At 43.9% G+C, this 19,164-nt stretch overlaps 1 protein-coding gene across 5 annotated transcripts in view; it reads left to right on the plus strand.

Annotated features, from left to right (window-relative positions):
• Positions 1-19,164, plus strand: part of Dennd2b (DENN domain containing 2B) — a 192,730-nt gene that overhangs the window by 78,677 nt on the left and 94,889 nt on the right. For 4 of the 5 annotated variants that reach the window (XM_059269034.1, XM_059269044.1, XM_059269050.1 and 1 more), the window contains one exon: positions 8,016-8,104. The gene's annotated coding sequence lies outside the window, so the exon portion shown is untranslated. Of the gene's footprint in view, positions 1-8,015; positions 8,105-8,365; positions 8,868-19,164 lie in introns of those variants that run through there. The other variant, XM_059269038.1, reaches the window with a different exon arrangement.

Here is a 19,164-nt window from a genome sequence, read left to right on the forward strand (position 1 = left end):
TTCCAGGCAGAGGAGGGCTGGAATTGCCATCCCTGGGGAGTAATTTTATTTTGTTGATCTGAAGCCCCTAGTAGAGCATGTTTGGTTTGCTGTAGACAGATTGCCTTCCAAAAAGACTTCCGGGTGACAGCTGTTCTTTTGTTGTTGTTTTCAGTGACAAGGTTTCTCTGTGTAGCCTTGACAGTCCTGGAACTTGCTTTGCAGACCAGGCTAGCTTTGAACTCACAGAGTCTACCTACCTCTGCCTCCCAAGTGCTGGGATTAAAGTCGTGCATTATCATAGCCTGGCTCAGCTCTCTGTTCTGTAAAGGCAGCTTTGTTTGAGAGTGATGGCCAAGGAGAGTGTCTACAGACCCTCACTCTTCTTTCAGCCATTTCCCAGTCTGTTTCTTCATTTTTCCATTCTACGTTTGGCACCTTCTCTCTCCAGCCTCCTGTAGACCGACCGGAAGCATGAATCTTCTATCTTTCCAAGAAAGGTTGATTTTTGTTGGTGATGGTCTTCTGTATGATTGTAGGCAGATGACCCAAGAACTCCAGATGCTGTACTAAAGGGTTGAATAGAATATGTACTACCCCCCCCCCTTGGGAAAAATAAAAAGAAAAAAGAAAAAGAAATTACACATAAAGAATTTGTACTTCCTGGTGCGCGCCTTGGGCGCGGGGCTGGGAGGCTCCGCGCCGCTCCGCACCGCCCTCCAGCTTCTTGCTGTTCAGCTTGAAGGAGCCGTTGGCGCCGGTGCCCTTCACCTGCAGCAGCGTGTCGTTCTGCACCAGCGCCTGGATCGAGTATTTTAGAAGCTGCCTGGGAGGGACCTCAAAGAGAGTCTATCCACTCCGACAGCCCTGAAATGCCTGAAAGCAGATCCTGGGCTAACTGTTCTAGGCCAGGCGTGGATGTGGGACTTTCCTGGGAATGATTGCTCTACAAGTGTAGGGATGCTGGAGTGTAGGAATGCCAGCCCCTCCAGTGATCCCCATCTACAGCTGATGCAACAGGGTCCTCTCCACAGCAACCACACTGAAGACAGGGACTCATATGTATCCCAAGGCATTTATTACCATGCTGGGTTTATGTTGTACTGAAGATGGATCGAGCCCAGGGTCTCATGAATGACAACTGAGCTCAAGCTCCAGAGCTGACTATGGATGTTGTTACTGAGATACCCCAGAGGGCTTATCACATATGTTCTCTGAGCAAAGCAGCCCTGTGTGGACACAGCAAGAAGACAGCCATCTGCATGGCAGGCGAGTCCCCTATCCCAAACCCAGTCTGTCAGCACCTCGGGTTCCAGACTTTACAGCTGTGACAACAAAATAAAATGTCCTATGTATAAAAAAAAAAAAAAGAATTTGTACTTCCTGAAAGTGAGAAATGTTTATGCTGCTTTCCTCAGAAAGTACATTGATGAGTTGATGAGTGGCTGCAGCAGACATTTAAACTAACATTCAGGGGTAGGGAGATGGCTCAATAAAGTGTTCGCTGTGTCCACATGAGGGCCAAGTTCAGTTCCCCAACATTCATGTAGAAGTGCAGTGACAGATTTGTAATCCTAGTGCTGGGAGGTAGAGACAGGCAGATCTCTTGAGCTCATTGGCTAGCCAGACAAGGAGCAGAATAAATGAACTCCAAGTTCAGTGAAAGACTACCTCAAAAATAGATAGGTAGGTAGGTAGGTAGGTAGGTAGGTAGGTAGGTAGGTAGGTAGATAGATAGAGCACAGTGATTGAAGCCTGATGACCCCTGACTGCTACCCACACTTGCATGTTTCCCCTTGTACACACCTGAATTGATGTGAACATATACAGAGAGAAGAGAGACATAGAGCACACACAAGTATGAGCACATTGAGTGCCTAGTAGGATCCTTGGAGAATATCTAGTCTAGTTGGCTTACTATATGAAAAGAAAAGCAGCATTCCTCTGGGAGATAGGGACTTGCATCAGAATCTTACAAGCCCAGCAAGCTGATTTGCCTTTACTTTCCCCCCTATAGTGTCTCTTGCTTTTCTTTTTTCCTTTTGTTAATACTGGGAATTGAACTTAGGTCCTCACAAATTATAGGCGAGCACACTACCATTCAGCTACAGCCCCCTAGCCTTCCACACTGATACTCATTAGTAGAAAAGGAAGAACATAAAGCCCTTTAAGGACTCTGCATTAAGGAATTGCAGCCATGCTGTCTTTAAAGAGATAAGAAAATATTGGAGCTAGCAAGATGGCTTAACAGATGAAGGTGCTTGCCACCAAGTCTGATGACCATAGTTCAATCCCTAGGATTCTTATGATAGAAGAAGAGAACTGACCCACAAGAAAATATAAATAGTGGCTGGAGAATTGGTTCAAATATTAAGTGCACTAGCTGCTCTTGCAGAGGACTTGAGTCCTATTCCTAGTGCTCACAGGACATTTGATACCCTCTTCTGGCCTCTACAGACAGATGGTACACAGACATATATGCATGCAAAACACTCATGAGTAATTTTAAAAATAAACAAGTAAAAACAAATGCATAGAGAGGTATAAGAACAATGCCATACTTGTTTTTAGTTACCCAGTCTAGATTCTGGTTATCATATCCTCTATAAAGTATAGGTAGATATGTATTCTCTTTGTAAAGGGTAAGACCATCTAAAATTTATTGCTGTGGAGAACAGCTGCTGCTTTTTGCTTATCTGGTGAGTCCCCGTTTTTCTATTCATCCCTCACACATTGATTGCCACAGTGAGTGAGCTGCTAAAGTCCTTGCACCTGTGTGGGGACAGGTGTGCAAGTCATGACGATAAAGTGCTACATACATCATAGGACAGGCATCTCCGGGCTGCTGTGGGGCCACAGAAGAGACAAATTCTGCCAAGAGATAGAGAATCATTTCACAAAGGAGGTGTCCTTGAGGTGGGCCTTGAAGGCAGTAGGGGTTTGTGAGTGTGGGAAGGAAAGGCAGCCAAGTCCCCCACCCCCACACAACAATTTTCAATGAATTCTTTTCTAGTGACAGAACTCCCTGCTTCAAAATCGTATTTTATGTCTTCAAATTATAATCATGCATACATCTATACATTCATATGCATATACATATTTTTTTTCAGTTTCCAATCTTTTGAAATCCTGACATGACTTTAGATTACGAAGTTCATGCTTGAGAATTATGCAGTCAAATTTCAAAAACAATGATAGCAACAACAACAAAACCCTCATGTTTCAAGTAAGTTTACGATTTTGTGTTGGGCCACATTCATAGTTATCCTTGGCTGCATATATTCAGAAATTACATTTTTATCAGCATGGTAACCTGTACTATACAGTGGAAGGGAGAAGATAGTATTTCATCTCTGGATAAAGCTGACCCCAGAGAATATTGCCATCTGGAGAACTGCACCATTCCTGCAGCTTACTTGGCTTGGGAAAGATATAGTGGTAATGGAGAGCCTGTGAGTGGGCACTTCAGTCATGAGAGAGGCTATAAAACCCTAGAGTGCATCCGTAGGAGAGTGACCTTACCAGGAAAGTTCTGGGAAACAAACCACAGGGAGACTTGACAGGAATTTTTGGTTAAGCCCATAGGCAAGGCATATGAGGGAGAAGAAATGTAATTATAATTTGTAAGTCTATGAAAAAATGCAGTGACATGGAATAGCTGTTCTGGGTGTCCCCTTTCCTGTAGGAAGGGTTTTTACACATTCATTCTGCAGCTATTTTTTGAGTGTCTGTTCTGTGTTTGGCCCATTATCAAGTACAGGGACTATAGTAGGAGAATAATCAAGGTTCCTGCTCTCACATTAAGCAAATAACTGCATAAAAGCATAATTACAAATCCCAATGAGTGCTTTGAAGGATAAGTACAAGGAGCTGAAGGAGCTGTGTTTATACTTGGAGGACTGTAGAAGTCAAGAGATGAAAGAGTCAAGTTGAGGCAAGATAAGAGTTATCTGGGCAAAGACTGGGGGTGGGTCCCAGGCTAAGCTAGACAGCCTGGAAAAAACATCTGACATTTTTAGTGAACTAAAATACCCTGTGCTCAGAGGGGGAAGGGCAGGAAGTATGCTGAGAGGAGGGAAAAGAAGGATCATGCTAGGTCCTTGTAGGTCTTGGTAAGAACCTAGATTTTATCCTAAGTACTCTGGGAAGCATTGAAGTGTGTTAAGCAGGAAATGACATGATCCTGTGTCAAAGGGGGGTTCAAACAGCTGTGTGGAGAATGGATTTGTGAGGGTATGATGCTATGGAATGTATATTTGGTCTTCCTCCTGTTTCCTGGCAGACAACTCCTAAAATCCTTTGGAATCTCCAAAGCAGGATATGTCTTTTTTTTACTATTTGCTTGGTGGCTGAGGGCTCCTGGATGTCCTCAAGATGGAGACTGCTTATGTTTAGAAGAGCGTAACTTTCAGTCTTACTCCCTTACTCCTGAGGAAGAGAGATGGGGGTGAAAGTTAAGTTGGTTACCAATGACTAATGATACAATCTGTTGTGCTTATATGCTGAATCTTCCATGAAATCCCAGAGGACTGGATTTTGAGAGCTGTAGTGGAGCTAAACACTTATATTTGTAGAGAGGATTCGGAAGCCCTGTGCATTCCCCATACCCAGCCCTATGCTTCTCTTTCATCTGCAATACTGTTTATAATAAGCTAATAGGTCTAAGTGTTTCCTGAAGTTTTATGGGCCAACCTATTAATAGCAAATTCATTAAAGCCAAGGATGTAGTTGTGGAAAATCTGATTTAGATTTATACATGTTTGGTCAGAAGCACAGATAAAACAATCTGAACCTAGCAATTGGTATCCAGAGTGAGAGAGAGGAAGTCTTGAGGACTGAGCTTCGTGGGTTTTGGTTAGCCCCCCCCGCGGCGCCGCCCCCCCCCCCCCCCCCCCGCCCCAAACAGGGACAGACTCACACAGGAGAGCATACATCTACTGTTAGACTGATGATTTGCTTGATATGTTTGGAGAAACCTCCACCCAGTTGGCAACAGAAGGTTGCTGTGTTGATTGTTGAATGACAATGGAGAAACTGAGTTTGAGTTTTTATGATTTTCAGTGAGGGCAAGAGTTGATGCTAGCTAGGGTAGTTAAGTTTCTGTAGTAATAGACAGGTGGGATAGGTAGCAAAAGGAGGACAGATATTAAATATATTTTTAAGTAGAATTATTGGAGTTGGTAATTGGATTGCAGTGGGAAGGGAAAGAGATTGGAGATGTCTCCCAGGCTTCTGGCTCAAGTATGTGTGAACTTGTGTTTCTTTCTTTTTCCCTGTAGTGGTAGGGTTAAATCTAGAGCCTTTTGTGTGTCTGGCCAATGCTGTTTTTCTCCCACTCACTCACTTACGTACTTACTTTCCTTCTTCCTTCCTTCCTTTCTTCCTTTCTTTCTTTCTCTTTCCTTATTTATTTTTTATTTATATTTTATTGAAAATATTGCATTTTTTTATTTGTAGGGGGGTATGTATATGGGTAAGTGCATGTCATGATGTGCATATGGAGGTCAAAGGACAACTTCAGAAGTCAGTTCTCTTTCCACCGTATGGATCCCAGGGATTTAACTTAGGTTGTTAGGTTTGGTGGAAAATGCCATTACCTACTGAACCATCTCACTGACCCTTATTTTAATTTTGTTAAAGATTTATTTTATTTTAGGATTAGCATTTATTATTAGTATTAGCATTTTGCCTGTGTGTATGTTTGTATAAAATATGTGTGCCTGGTGCCCATAGACATCAGAAGAGGGTATCAGATCTCCTAGAACTGTAGTTGTGGATGGTTGTAAGCCATCACATGGGTGCTGGGAACCAAATCTAGTTCCTCTGCAAAAGCTCTTAACCACTGAGCCATCTCTCCCAGCCCTATAGCCCTTATTTTTTATTTTGAGACAAGATTTCAATGAATTGCCCAGACTGGCCTTGGATTTGCTCTGTAGCCCAGGCAAGTCTTGACATTGTGGTCCTCTTACATTAGCCTCCTGAGTAGCTGGTATTACAAGCCTGATCCACCATGCCTGGCGGAAAATGTGGGTCTGTAAAATCCCCCTCCTTCAGGAAAATTCAGGCTGGCTCTGTCTGGATCCAGTCCTGCAGAGACAGCAGAGGAAGTTAGCTGGTCTTGCTTCTGTCCAGTTCCAGGAGCTCATATGTGACAGCATCACTGAAGCAAGGGTTCTGGTCTCCCCTCATTTAGGCACTAACTTTGTCTCTTCCTTCTGAGGGCAAGACACCAAAGAACCTCTATAACTCCAGTGTGCCACTAGGGGGAGCATGGCTTGCGTGGTGTGTCTGGTCTTAGAGGGCTTTTAAAGTTTGGATTACCTTAGTGACTGTTTCAGTTTTGGTAGTCTGACTAGAGCTGTTTAAAAGTATGCCTGGCATGGAGTAGGGTCCCAATACATTTTAGTTGGTATTATTATACCATGCATTTTATCTTGTTGTAGAAAGGGGTGGGCTTGCATCATCTGGGTTTGGAGACAAGGCAAGCGTGCATTCTTTGGGTTCAGAGGAAAAGCAGAGTGGTGCTTGTAGTGTGTAAGAGAAGAGAGAAGCTGAGATTTAGTGATGCTTATCTTTTGAAAATTTGCGATTCTGGAGCTCATGACCACTTAGGATCTGTAGGAGCTTGCCATTTCTTCTTTGGTTTTGTGACATGTTTCCTATATTATCTTCAGCATGTATTTATGATTTATATACAAGTCAACCAAAATCTGGTTTTGAGAATTTTGTAGTATACTGAATGTGAATCTAAATCACAAGGGATGAACATTAAGAATTCCATCAGGATCTCTCTAGCATTATTTTGAGGAGCAACATTGGAAAATGTCCTCCTTGAGCATCATTGCCCTCATCCTCATCATCCTCCTTGCCTTCCCACATGCAATCCATTAGCCATTTCCAAATAATTCTACTTGAAAATATATTTACTATGTGGTGGCAGAGAGGTACCAACCAGTTCAAGGGATGAGTGAAGTTCTTAGCTGAGTGCCAGATTTGAGGTGTTTTGGTGAGAATAGCATCTTGGTACCTCCCATCCCACCACCCCAGTGATAAGATATATGTGTAGAAACTAGAAGGTCAAGAAGCTGGCTCAGTGGCAGGTGGCCAGTTGGTGATGAGGTCAGACATTGCCGAGGCCTTGTGATTGCTGCTCTTGGTGTTCTTGGCAACTGTTCTGTTTAATGTATACTGGAGAATTGAAAGGCTTAGATACTGTTTATGGATCTGTTATTTTCTGGTTCAGTAAATGGGAGCAAATAATTTTATCTTTGCTTTAGATATTCTTTAAAATGTTTTGAATTAGTATAATAATACCAGTCCTAACTTTTCAGACTTACTTCGTTGGAGAGATAACAAATGAACCAGGATTTGGGAGATTATTTTGGGAAGATGTAAGGTAGCATGTGATGGTAGGGCAGGGAATTTTCTCTCCAATTTGCAGCAGATATTCTGGATGTCATAGAAGCTCTCTGTCATTGAGTCTTTAGGCTAGAATGGTGGCAGATTTACCTTACCAGGACTCAGAAGAGTTTCCACTTTCCCCTGGAAGCCCATAATATGGTTATCAGAAAACTAGCTGGTTTCCAAGATGAGGCTTCAGTGTACTTTATAGCAAAGCCTGTAACCTTAGGAGACCCTTGACTGGTCTCTACTCTTAGTTCTTTTTCTGACTAGTTATATAACCATGGGTCAGGCATCTGATTTCTGTGGGCCTCGATGATCCCATCTGTAAAATGGTAGCAAACCTATCTGACCAGTGTGTTAAGAGGATCAAACACAATAGTTATCTAAGACAGTGTTAAGTAGTGTCCAAGCAAGAGTATACATGAGGGATGGGATACTAAAAGGGCCTTCTGTATCCCAGGTACTGTGCTGGCACTGTACAGTTCCTCACTGGAGACTTGGACTTGGGCTGCAGGTCTTGTGTTGGGCATAGAGGAGGCTTGTTTGCATTGTGTTTGATGCCCTGGCTGTGACTATAGACTTGCTCAGAGTTCCTCCTAGTCCTGATCTAGTTTGTTTCTTCTCCATTGCAGGAAGACAAGAGACTGCTTAGGCTCTGGCACTAGTACCATGGGACCCTATACTCGTTAAAGCCATCTCCACGACCTGAACAGGCAACAAGGTAACCTGAGAGGCCAGTACAGGCCAGCTTCTGGGACGGGAGCGGTGTTTCCGCCCCAATTGCTGCCGGAAAATCCCAAGCCGAACAAACAAGTTGAGGCAACATGCATCAGGGTCCCTCCTTCTCATTCAGCTACTGCTGCAGGATCGAGAGGAAGAGCTTGCTTCCCCTCCAAGCCTTCAGCTAGCTCCCTCCCCCTTGGCAGGGATTCTTCCGAGTTATAAAAACTGAGACACTAGAGGGGAGGAAAACAAGTCCACTCACTGTCCTCGCCCTTCTCCCCTCTGGGTTGTTGAAGCAAGTTCCCAGGAACAGTCCTGGGCTCCTGGTTGACTGAAAGGGAGGTAGGAGGAGTGGAATGCATGCATAAACTGAGCTGATCAAAAGACAGTGCTGTTTCAAGGCCATCTAGAACTCAGGGAATATGTGTAAGTACGAGCACGCACATGCGTGCGCGTGCTAGCTCACTCTCAGGGTTCCGGGTTGAGGGAGAGCGCCTAGTTGAGTGAGCAAGCCTGTGTACAGGCTAAGAGGACAAGATCTCCATGACAACCAGCCTGACTGGCTAGCTGTGCTAGCTCTGCTCACTTGGCTGGAAGGAGTGTCTTGAAAGGTCAGAGGAAGGAGCTTGTGAGAAGCTCGCAGCAGGTACTGGAGCTTAAACCGTGGATCTGGGGGTCCCTGGGCTCCCTAAGCGACTGTGGTGTGTGTGAGCCAGTCTCTGCTGAGAATGGAGTGGGCAAGAAATCACCCTGACTACCAGGTAAGGGCACCTCTGAGCCTCTTGCTCTGAGTCTTGGGCTGTTTGTGGCAGGCTGGTGTCTGTGCTCTTCACTCAGGCTTTGGGGGTCGAAAATGATGTCATGCTCCAACAGTTGGATTTTATTAGCTTCGGGAGGAGGAGGGAAAGAGCCAACTTTCTTGACTTTGCAAATCTAGCTAATCGCACTCTGGCTGAATTGTAAATGTTTAGGCTCCACTCTGCTTTTATTTAGCACAAAGCCACCGGATATTTTCACAGGAAGGCTCTTTTGTAGGAAAATGAGTTCTCATCGCTCCAATACTGTTGTAGTTCTTACGTGGAAACTTTTGAGCGACTTGGTTGGTTCTACTTGGTGCTGTCTCTCCCCTTGTTTCCGTGCTGCTATGTCTTACCTGTAACAACAGCAATCAAACTAGCTAATAATGACGCTCAGTGTGGAGCCTGCATTGAGTTCCAAGTCCCTCTGGAGCAGTTAACAGGACGGGGAGACAGATTATCATGGCAGTAGGCAGTATCTGAGCTGGAGCCTTCACTCTTTTATGAAGTAGCTTTAGAAACAGGAAACTGCCCCCTCCCCTTAATGATGCTCATTACAGATTTTCTTGAGTTGTAGAAGAGGGAACTTTCTTGGGGTCTGGGGACTTGCAAATATCTGTCTAATCCAGATGTTGCAGAGCACCACAGCTGCTAGGAACTAGAAACATGAGGGACTATGCTTATGCTGGGTGATCACTTTGGTTCATATTTTAACCAAATCCCAGGGCACACAGTGTCCATATCGTGCATGCCTTGTCCTAAATTTCAGGAAAAAACTTGTTCTGACCTACAGATGTGGAAAGGAGTGTTATGTGGTGAACTTAGTATGGCCTAGGAAAGGAAACCCTCCCAGAAAGGTCATTTTATAGGTTATGAAGTAGCTGGACCATCTGTAATGTTAGGCGGAGGGAAGTGCTACAGACCCTCCCTGCAGGACACCCCTCAAGAGATGTACTTCCACTTCAGCCATGTTATATCTTCAGCTTACTCCTGGCCTCAGGGAACTTTGTAGAAGCTTTTGGTTTCTCAGTGGGGCCAGGGAACAGCTGTTGTTCCTGGCTCTTTGGTTTTTCCTTCTTGAACTTTCTGAACAGTGTGCCTTTTGTATCCTAGCAAACAATAAGGGGACCTTCTGATTAACTTCGGGTCAGCTTGCCAGTACAAGCACTGGCTCTAACTCTGGTTCTGGTGGCCTGAGTCTGTGTATGCAAATCAGTATTGGGGCCTGAGGGTTTGCCAGTTTGAACTGCATGGCCCCTGGACCTCAGATAGGCTACTTCCAAAGCTAATTGCTCCTTCTACAATACTCTAGGGATTCTTTGCTTGGGGGAATATGGCCTGTGGGTTGGGATTAAAGGTGGAGTTGTGAGCAACAGATGTCTGAGTCCAGATGTGAGGTTCTGCTGCTTGCTGGGAAGTCCCTAAACCAATAGAAACTTCAGGTTATTATCTCTGAGATAGAAATAATGTTAATAACTATGTAGTACTATTGAGAGGAAGCAAATAGAATGTTTTTCATGAAAGCAGTTAGTTGTAAACAAATCAACAAATAATGTAATATGATAGAGAATGAAGCTTGAGGATTGGCTTGACTTCTCTGGAAAGTCACTTTGCCTCTTTCTTCTGGTTTCCTCATTTATAATGCACCTTCTACTCAGATGCATTTGTAAATCACAGTGAGAAAAACTTCACAAGTCTTCTTTGAGGTGTTTAAGGAAATAAAAGGTGCTTTCTTTGGGTGATGCTCATGGTAGACTTTGAGCCTCAGAAATGATCCTTCAGAGACACTTTAGAGACAAAACTTTCTGTGGATTACACAACTCATATTTTAGTTTAGAGAGGAGTCCCAAAATTCCTTTTTCTTTTTCAATGTTCACAGCTCTGCACAGTGGTGGCACCACACATTTTAATGTCTGTAAGACAGGCCCTGGTCCTGCTGGGCTTCTCTGGGGAAACTGTCTTGAGTGGGCAGAGGGGCCAGTCTCCTCTGCTCTGGGTTTGAAAGGTAGGCTTATAACTGGTAGGAAGTGTTATTGCTCGGAAAGCCTCTTAGGAGGCAGGCATCTTTTTAAGTAACTCGTAAGGCCATAGCCCAGGGGAAAACCAAAAAGAAAAACAAGGAAGTGGGAATTCCAGGGTAGATACTTGATATGTCCTGGAATTGTGCCAAGGAATGGTGTAGAAGGGGAGAGGAAACTCCAAGCAAGGGTGTCCTAGATCTGTCCTCTGTCTTCAGTGAACCTATAGGGTGTATGGCAAACTAGGCACCCCACCCATACCCTCAACTTCTATCATAAGACAAGGTAATACCTGCAAGCCATGACTTGGAGTGGCATCTGGGGAGAGCAGGCACAGAACAGGTTCTTTTTCCTTGAATCAAACAGTGCAGCTCTTCTCGGTGGCCTCTCAGGCTTGAAGGAGAAGTTGTGAACAGTTTAGATTGGACACATCCTTGTGGCCTCTCAGGCCGAAGAAGTTGTACACAGCTTAGATTGTATTGCAGCTGTTCCTTTCTTCCCAGTCGTTCAGCTTCTCAGAGCTGAGTAACAAATTGGATTTCTTTATATTCCTTAAGATTAAAAAATAACGTTCCTGTTCTCTCTCTCTCCCCCTTCCTCTGCTCCCCTTCCTGTACACTTTCCCTCAGGGCTCCTAATCTTCAAAAAAGTTGAAAGTTGGAAATCTTAGGAGAACAAGACCAAGGGCATTTTTAGTTGTGCTGGCCTGTCCCTTTCCCTGGGCTGGGAGAGTCTCAGACTCCAAGTATCATGGACTCACTGCTGACCTGCAACTAGGAGAGGCATGCCCTGCTTCCACTGCATCTGATACTAAGAACCTCTTTGAGCAAGTTCCTGAGGGAAGTGGGCCTGAGTACCTGCTGGGAACTGGGCTGTGAGCTGTCATCATCCTAGCAAGTCCAAATTTCTACTGTTGCATCCAAGAGAATTTGCTAAGGTAGCCAAGCAAAGGTAACACAGTTATGAGGCTAGGCAGCAGCCTCCTAGAACCTGGCTCGACTTTCCTTCTTTGCCTCTATGTTGGGTTGGGGGTTGGGGAAGAAGCTGCAGATAATTGAGTTCTTTGAGTTAGAGGGACCATGGCTTAGAGAGCATGAAGAGGCCGGGGTGGGGGTGGGGGGCACTGGCCATCTGGCATAATATAATAGGCAGATTTCTCTTTAAAGCCTGTGGGGAAACTTGCATTAATGTGACTTCTGTTAGAGGAAGGGAGAGAGAGGCAACTCTTTCTGCTAGAGGATGGCACAGTGATCCTCTGTTTGAGTAAGTAGTGTCTGTCTTAGAGGAGTATGTTGACATTCTATGTAACACTGAGTTGATTAGAGAAATCCTGGAGTCTGTTTCTAGCCTAGGGCCCTAGAAAATGTCTATGTGTTTTTTTGTTGTTGTTTGTTTTGTTTTGCTTTTTGAGGGGAGAGGAGGTGTTCAATGAGTCTAGACTACTGTATTGAAGAGTTTCTATAATGATCCCTTCTCTTACTTTTTTTTTTGGCTCTGATATAATGAAATATAATGAATACACTGTTGTGGGGCCTGTTGAAACTATTAAGTGACTGAATATTTGGGCTTCTCTGAGACTGTCCCTGTAAAAGGGCGAATTGCATGCCATTAGGGTAGGAAGCTGCTTCAATCAAGATGGATCTGTTTCTATGGACTTCTCTGAAACCACTTCAGTTTCTTCTTCTGTGGGCCTGCTGTGGCTGAAGGTTTATCTGTGAATTGGAAATTGCCTTGGGACTGTTTGAGGACTGTTTGAATATGAAAAAAAGGAGATAAAATGAGGGTTATGGGAGAAAGATCTGGAAGCAATAGACCCTGAACAAGGGGGCTGAGAAAAGAGTAGTTCTCAGCAGCAGCAGTAGGTTAAGAGAAAGACTGGCCTAGGAGGTCTTTATATGTATGTTATGCTATATTTACCATATATAATTGTGTGTGTGTGTGTGTGTGTGTGTGTGTGTGTGTGTGTGTGTGTGTTGCTCAGTGAACATGTGGTTCTAGCTTAAAACAGCTCTGGTGGAACCTTCCTGCTTGTTATGCAGGAACTTTATTGCCTGACCTATTTCTACTGGCCACCCCTCTGAGGTCTTCCATGACTTCCTGTTGCAGTCTGTGTGTGTGTGTGTGTGTGTGTGTGTGTGTGTGTGTGTGTGTGTGTGTGTATGTATGTATGTATGTATGTTGGAGTCCATATATATATAATTTTTTTCCAGAAGACAAGCCTGCTTCTGAGGGACCTAGCAACTGACATTGGGTCAATATACTTTTTCACTTGCTCCTGGGCTCAGAGGTATCTCTGGTGCCTCTTCTTGGTCAGTTTACCCATTAAGTCAGGGAACACAGATTATATGGACTAAGAGCTAGGGAGGATCCAAAAAGGTATGAGTTGTGGGACTTACGTTGATGTTTTATTATTCCAATTTCCTCCCTGCTGTACCTTCTCCTGCAGTGTGAGCTTCTGCTGGTGTGATTAAGAGAGAAGCCCAGACCTGAAGTTTTGGGGGTTTAGAAGTAGGGTTGATTACCATCCGGACCTCACAGGCTGGGAAAAGGGAAGAGGATGCTACTCCTGGAGTAGGATTTAAAGCCAAGGAGAAGATGGTATATATGAGGAGGGTGGGGCTTCTAAACTTTTCATAAAGCTTCTTTGCAATTGTTGAATGCTGAGATGGGGAGGGGTATAGGAAAGAAAACATTGGGAAAAGCTACCATGAAGTCAACCACTTTAGAATTCTAGATTTATTGAAGGAACTAAATTTTAGTGTGCTTACCTGTGTCTTGAAACATAGCCTACCTCATGAAGTTCTGACATTTGTTTTTGTTTGTTTGTTTGAGGCATGGACTCTTGTAACCTGGGCATGTCTTGAACTCACTATGTTGAGGCCAAAATTGACCTTGATCCTGTGATCTTTCTTTCTCTCCCTCTAGAGAGCTGGAATTATAGGCATATACCACCGTGGCTGGTTTTATGTGGTATTGGAGATCAAACCCAGGGCTTCATACATCACAGTTAGGCAAGCTCTCTATCAGCCGAGTCACCTCCCCAGTCAGACAATTAAACTTGGTGTGTGTGTGTGTGTGTGTGTGTGTGTGTGTGTGTGTGTGTGTCTGTGTGTATGTGCAGGTATGCATGCATACTATATGAAGGCCAAAGGAGGAGGTTGGGTGTCTTGCTCTATCACTCTGCCTTATTCCACCCTCCTTTAAAGGTTTATTTTATTTTTAATTATTTGTATGAGTGTATATGTATGTGCATGTGAGTGCAGGTACCCTCAGAAATCAGAAGAGGGCATTGGATTCTCTATGAGTTATCCTATATGGGTTCTTGGAACCGAATTCAGATCTTCTGCTAGAGCAGCAAACCCTCTTAACTGTTGAGCCATCTCTGAAGCCCCCTGCCTTATTCCCTTGTTACAGGATGATCCTCCTGTCTTCTCCCTGTTTACTCACAGTGCTATGTTAACAGGCATGCAGCCATGCTTGACTCTCTATGTAGATTCTAGGATTTGAACTCAGGTCCTCCTGCTTGTGTAGAAAACACTCTTACCTGCTTAGCCATCTTCCTGGCCTCTGTAGGTCATTTTAAAAGCAAGTAAACTTGTGGAGAGTGTGCTCATTGGTGACTATTAGATAGTCAGCATGTGGTTCTGTCTTAAAGCAGCTCTGGTGGAACCCTGCCTGCTTGTTATATAGGAATGATCTTTCTAGAACTACTTATTGCCCATTCTCTTTCTGCTGGCCAGCCCAGGCAGGGCCCCTGAGGTATTCCTTGACTTCCTATTGAAGTCCCTTTGCAGCCTGCCCTCCCTGTTATCTTGCTGACACAGGCTTCAGCCCAGCCCTCCTTACCTCTCCAAATACTAATCCATGTATTCTACCAAACCCAGCTTGTAGGGGAGCCTTTGCAGCCAGTTTGGGGTGAGAGTGGTAGAAATTGGAGTAGGGGAGTTGGAGTGGGGTGAGGAAATAGAGTGGTACAGCATGGGGAATAAAATGAGATGGGGGGTACAGGAGAGGAGTGGGGTTGTAGTCTGACTCTTCTTACTGTCTTTGGACTTCCAGAAGGTTATCTCTATATTCACATGTAAATTAGGGTAATCTTACTCATCTCAACGCATTTTTGAAAGTATTATAGTTCTGGCCCCACATATGCTGGCAATAAATATCAGCTGTTGCTGTCAGTGACCTCTCCTTATGATCATTTCCACTGACACATAGCAGGAGAATGCTTTGGCCTGGTAGTTAGCATATCTGAGTTTTAGTTCTGGCCCTCTCTGATAGCTGTCTCTCAGTTTCCTCTTCTAGAAAGCAGAAAGGATGAATTAAGAGTTCTCATTGACATTCTGAATTGTTAAGTGCCAGTGCTGGCTTTCCAGCTAAGTTCTCTGAAATTCTATGGAATAAAGTATACGTTTTATTTCCCCAAATGACCAACATATGTATAGTTTGTACTTTTGAAGTATTTGAATAACTTTTTTTTTTTTTTTTTTTTTGGATTTTCGAGACAGGGTTTCTCTATGTAGCTTTGCGCCCAGGCTGGCCTCGAACTCACAGAGATCCGCCTGGCTCTGCCTCCCAAGTGCTGGGATTAAAGGCGTGCGCCACCACCGCCCGGCCTTGAATAACTTTTAAGCCAATCAACTGGATTCTAGGAAGCATTTTTACTTAGTTCCTAAAACTTGGAGACGGGACTCCTGTTCTCAGGTGCAAAAGGTGCATAGGTGCTTGCAGAAATTACAAAGAGTAAGCTGTAAGCCTGCCAGTTAGTAAGAAAGACGTGAGTTTACTTGGTGCTGCAGGTAGTATTTCATCAGTAGGTGTTTAAGGCACTGACTTTTGATTTGCTCTGAAGACTGAATAATATTGCAATCACTCCTCTAGAGAAAGGAAAAACTGCAGTATTGTCTGAAGGACTCTCTGTCAGAGTTTGAATGACTAGTTGGTGACTGAAGACAAAGCATATTAGAGAAAAAGCCAAACAACCAGAGCGGTGGTTGGAACATGGACTCCAGTCATACTGAATTCCAAGTACCTGGTAATTTAGCCACATTCATGGTTTTTAGTGCTACCTTGCCTAGCTTGTCCATAGTCCCTCTCTTCTCTCAAACTGAGGCAGTAAAAGACTTATCTGAGAGTGTTATAGTGAAGCCTACATGTAAAAGCATAGCTAGTCCTACCTTGTTGCTGAATAAAATGTTAGCTATTTATTTATTACTCTAAGCAATATATGTGGCTAATCTGCATGTTTTGTGATATCCCCTTCCTTTGCATCATGGCAGTTTTAAGAGTCCCCTGATGAGCAACAGATCAGAATTTTTGTACTTTGCTTTTGCGTAGTCTGGTGTGGTGGTGCAAGCCTTTAGGTGCCATCATTGGGGAGACATAAGCAGGCAGCTCTCTGTGAGTTTGAGACCAGCCTTATCTACATAGCAAATTCCAGGCCAGCCAGGGCTACACAGAGACCCTGTCTTAAGAAAAGAGAAATATATAAACCAAAACAGGGTATGGTGGATAGTGGAGCATGTAATCTCAATATTTGGAAGGCTGAGGTAAGGGTTTGAAGCTAGCCTGGCTATATTGTAAGACACTCCTTCAAGTCAAACCAACCAAATATGTCAGATGGGGGAATCTGGCCGAACCAAAGAACTGGCTGAGAGGCCTCTGTGAGGGCTAGCACGTGTATGACATTAGGGTGGGGACATGCCATGGCCCTGTATGAAGGAGCAGGATGGGAAAGGGGAGAGCTGATGGGAGATGAATGGAGAGTAGAGATAGAGGCAGTGAGATCTAGGAATTGAAAAGTGCCAGATATCTGGACAAGTGGCTATGACTGAGACAGTAAGTAGCATCAGGACAAGCCCTGGTACTTTTCCTTCCCAAAAAATTTCTTGATTCCATCCCTAGGTGCCACTTGCCCAGCACTGACTACTCTCAGGGGAGTGGGAGGTCTGGATAGGGAGGTTCTAATCTATGTCTAAAAAAAAAAAAAAAAAGAATAGCCCCTTATCTATACTGTAATTATAAAGAGATTTCCTTTTCCAGCTGTAAGAAACAGGAACTTTTGCTGCCAAATTTAGCAGTGTGTTTTAAGTCCCGCAAATCTCCTTCGAGTGCTACCAAAGCTCTCAGCTTTGTTGTTATCTCTTGCTGAAATATCGCCTGGAAAGGTCATCTTAACAGTGCCAATTTATAGGTCTGCTGAATTCAGGCAGGGGAGCAGAATGGGGAGTCCCTGGGAGTAGGTGCCTCACAGATGTTCTTTTTAAATAAGACCACTTTTAATTTAAGGTGTTTTTTTCCTCTTTAGAAGACCAAACTTTGCAGAGCAGGGCCAAATATTCTACAGTTACTTCTGAAGGCTCTCAGAGGCTAGGCTCAGTGTCCAGTGGTCCATAGTATTCTCAGAACCTCAGTCTTACTCAGCAAAATTATGCCCCCTACTCCTTGTTGGCAGAAAGTTTCTTTTGCACAAATTTAACACCAGACTTTCTCCCTTCTCCATTTAGTTTATTAGCTACTCAAGACCTACCTTGTTCTGCTGGAATAATTAAAAGATGAAGCCTGTGGGGTGTTGGAGCCACACATGGAACTCATTTTCAGAGGATTGAGGACAAGTGGGTCAGAGCCATGTGCGTATAGATTTTGACAAAGGAATGCAGATGGAGAAAAGAAATTCAAGAATATGACTGACCCTGGAAGTTGTAAAGAAGTGGATGTGTGAGAGTGACAGGAAAGTCTTGGCAGTGGCAGTGACCTTGGTTTGCAGCCTTGGCTTGACTAACTCAGCTGCTCTGTTCAGAGGATTAAGGCTTTGAATTCTAGGTAGAAAGTGCAGAACTGCCTCATTTTCTTTGCCTCTTTCCATCCCACCTCCTTCCCTGCCTATTACTCACTCTGTGGGTTCAAACCTGAATGAACTGGGCAACATTGTATGAGTATTCATTGCTGCCCAGGGCTGTTGCTGCCCAGCTGTTATTCTTACAATTCCTGGGAGAGCCAGCTGTGAGTATAGTGGGGGAAGAAGGGTTTGATTAATTCTAAATTAGTGCCCAAAGTGGGTAGGGATCAGGTTAAGAAGAAAACAACTGGGAATTTTTGTTGCATTTGAATCACATTTAGTGGAATTTTAATAGCTCCCCCCTCTCTTTATCTCATAACCTACAACTGTTGGGCAAATCTTGGTGAGTTTCAAAAGCTGTACTGTCTAGACTTGCTTTCAGCTGCAAAACTTAAGGTCAGAAGTTGATGCGGCTCACTGGAAGTTTAAGGCAGAAAACTCTGGGGACTAGAGCACTTAGGAACTTCCTGAGCCCCTAGCAGCATTTAATGTTTTTCAGTGGGGGAGCTGGGGTGACTTTATTTATTGATGTTTCCCAGGGTTGATATTCAGCCTTTTATCTTCCTCATCCACATCTCTTCCTTAGGGGCCATCCACTACTGTTAATCATTAGTCAAGAGAAAGAAGAGGGTGGCTGTACCTCTGCCTCCCATTTCAGAAATGGAATTTATTTATTTATTTATTCAATAAGTATTTACTTGAGACAAGGTTTTACTAATATGGAACTTGAGATTCTCTTGTCTGAGCCTCTCCAGTGCTGGGATTGTAGGTGTGTGACACCACGCTTCATTCATTTAACAGCTATTTATTTAATCTTTATGTGGATTTGTGTGTGTGTGTGAGAGAGAGAGAGACAGACAGACAGACAGAGACAGAGAAACACACACAGACTCAGACAGACAGAGAATATGAGAATGTGTTAGTTGAGTCAGTGTCTTCTATGCCCCTGCATATGCCAGGCTAACTGGCCCAGAAACTTCTGGGGATTCTCCTGTCTCCACCTCCTGTCTTAGTATAAGGAACACTTGGATTACAGGCGCACACTTCCACATCTGACTTTTTATATGTGTTCTGGGGATTTGAATTCAGGTTCTCACACTTGTATGGTAGATGCTTTACCCACTAAACCCTCCCTCCAGCCTTAGTAAATATTTACTGAGTATCCATTTTGTTCTACCTGCTATACTGTATGTTAGGGATGTAGAGATAACAAAGATAGCAAAAGCCTTTTTCATGGAGCTTACTGTAGAGAGGATTCGGTAAATAAATGACCAGATCAATACATGGGATAAAGGCAGTGCTGCTACAGAGGAGAGGATAATGATTTGAGAGAGGGTAATATGGACTGGAGAGGTTCGAAAAGGCTTCTTAGAGAATGAGGTTTGAGCTGTGATCTCCAAGGTAAGGA

The sequence above is a fragment of the Peromyscus eremicus genome, chromosome 1 (assembly GCF_949786415.1).
Source record: "Peromyscus eremicus chromosome 1, PerEre_H2_v1, whole genome shotgun sequence".
NCBI lineage: Eukaryota > Metazoa > Chordata > Mammalia > Rodentia > Cricetidae > Peromyscus > Peromyscus eremicus.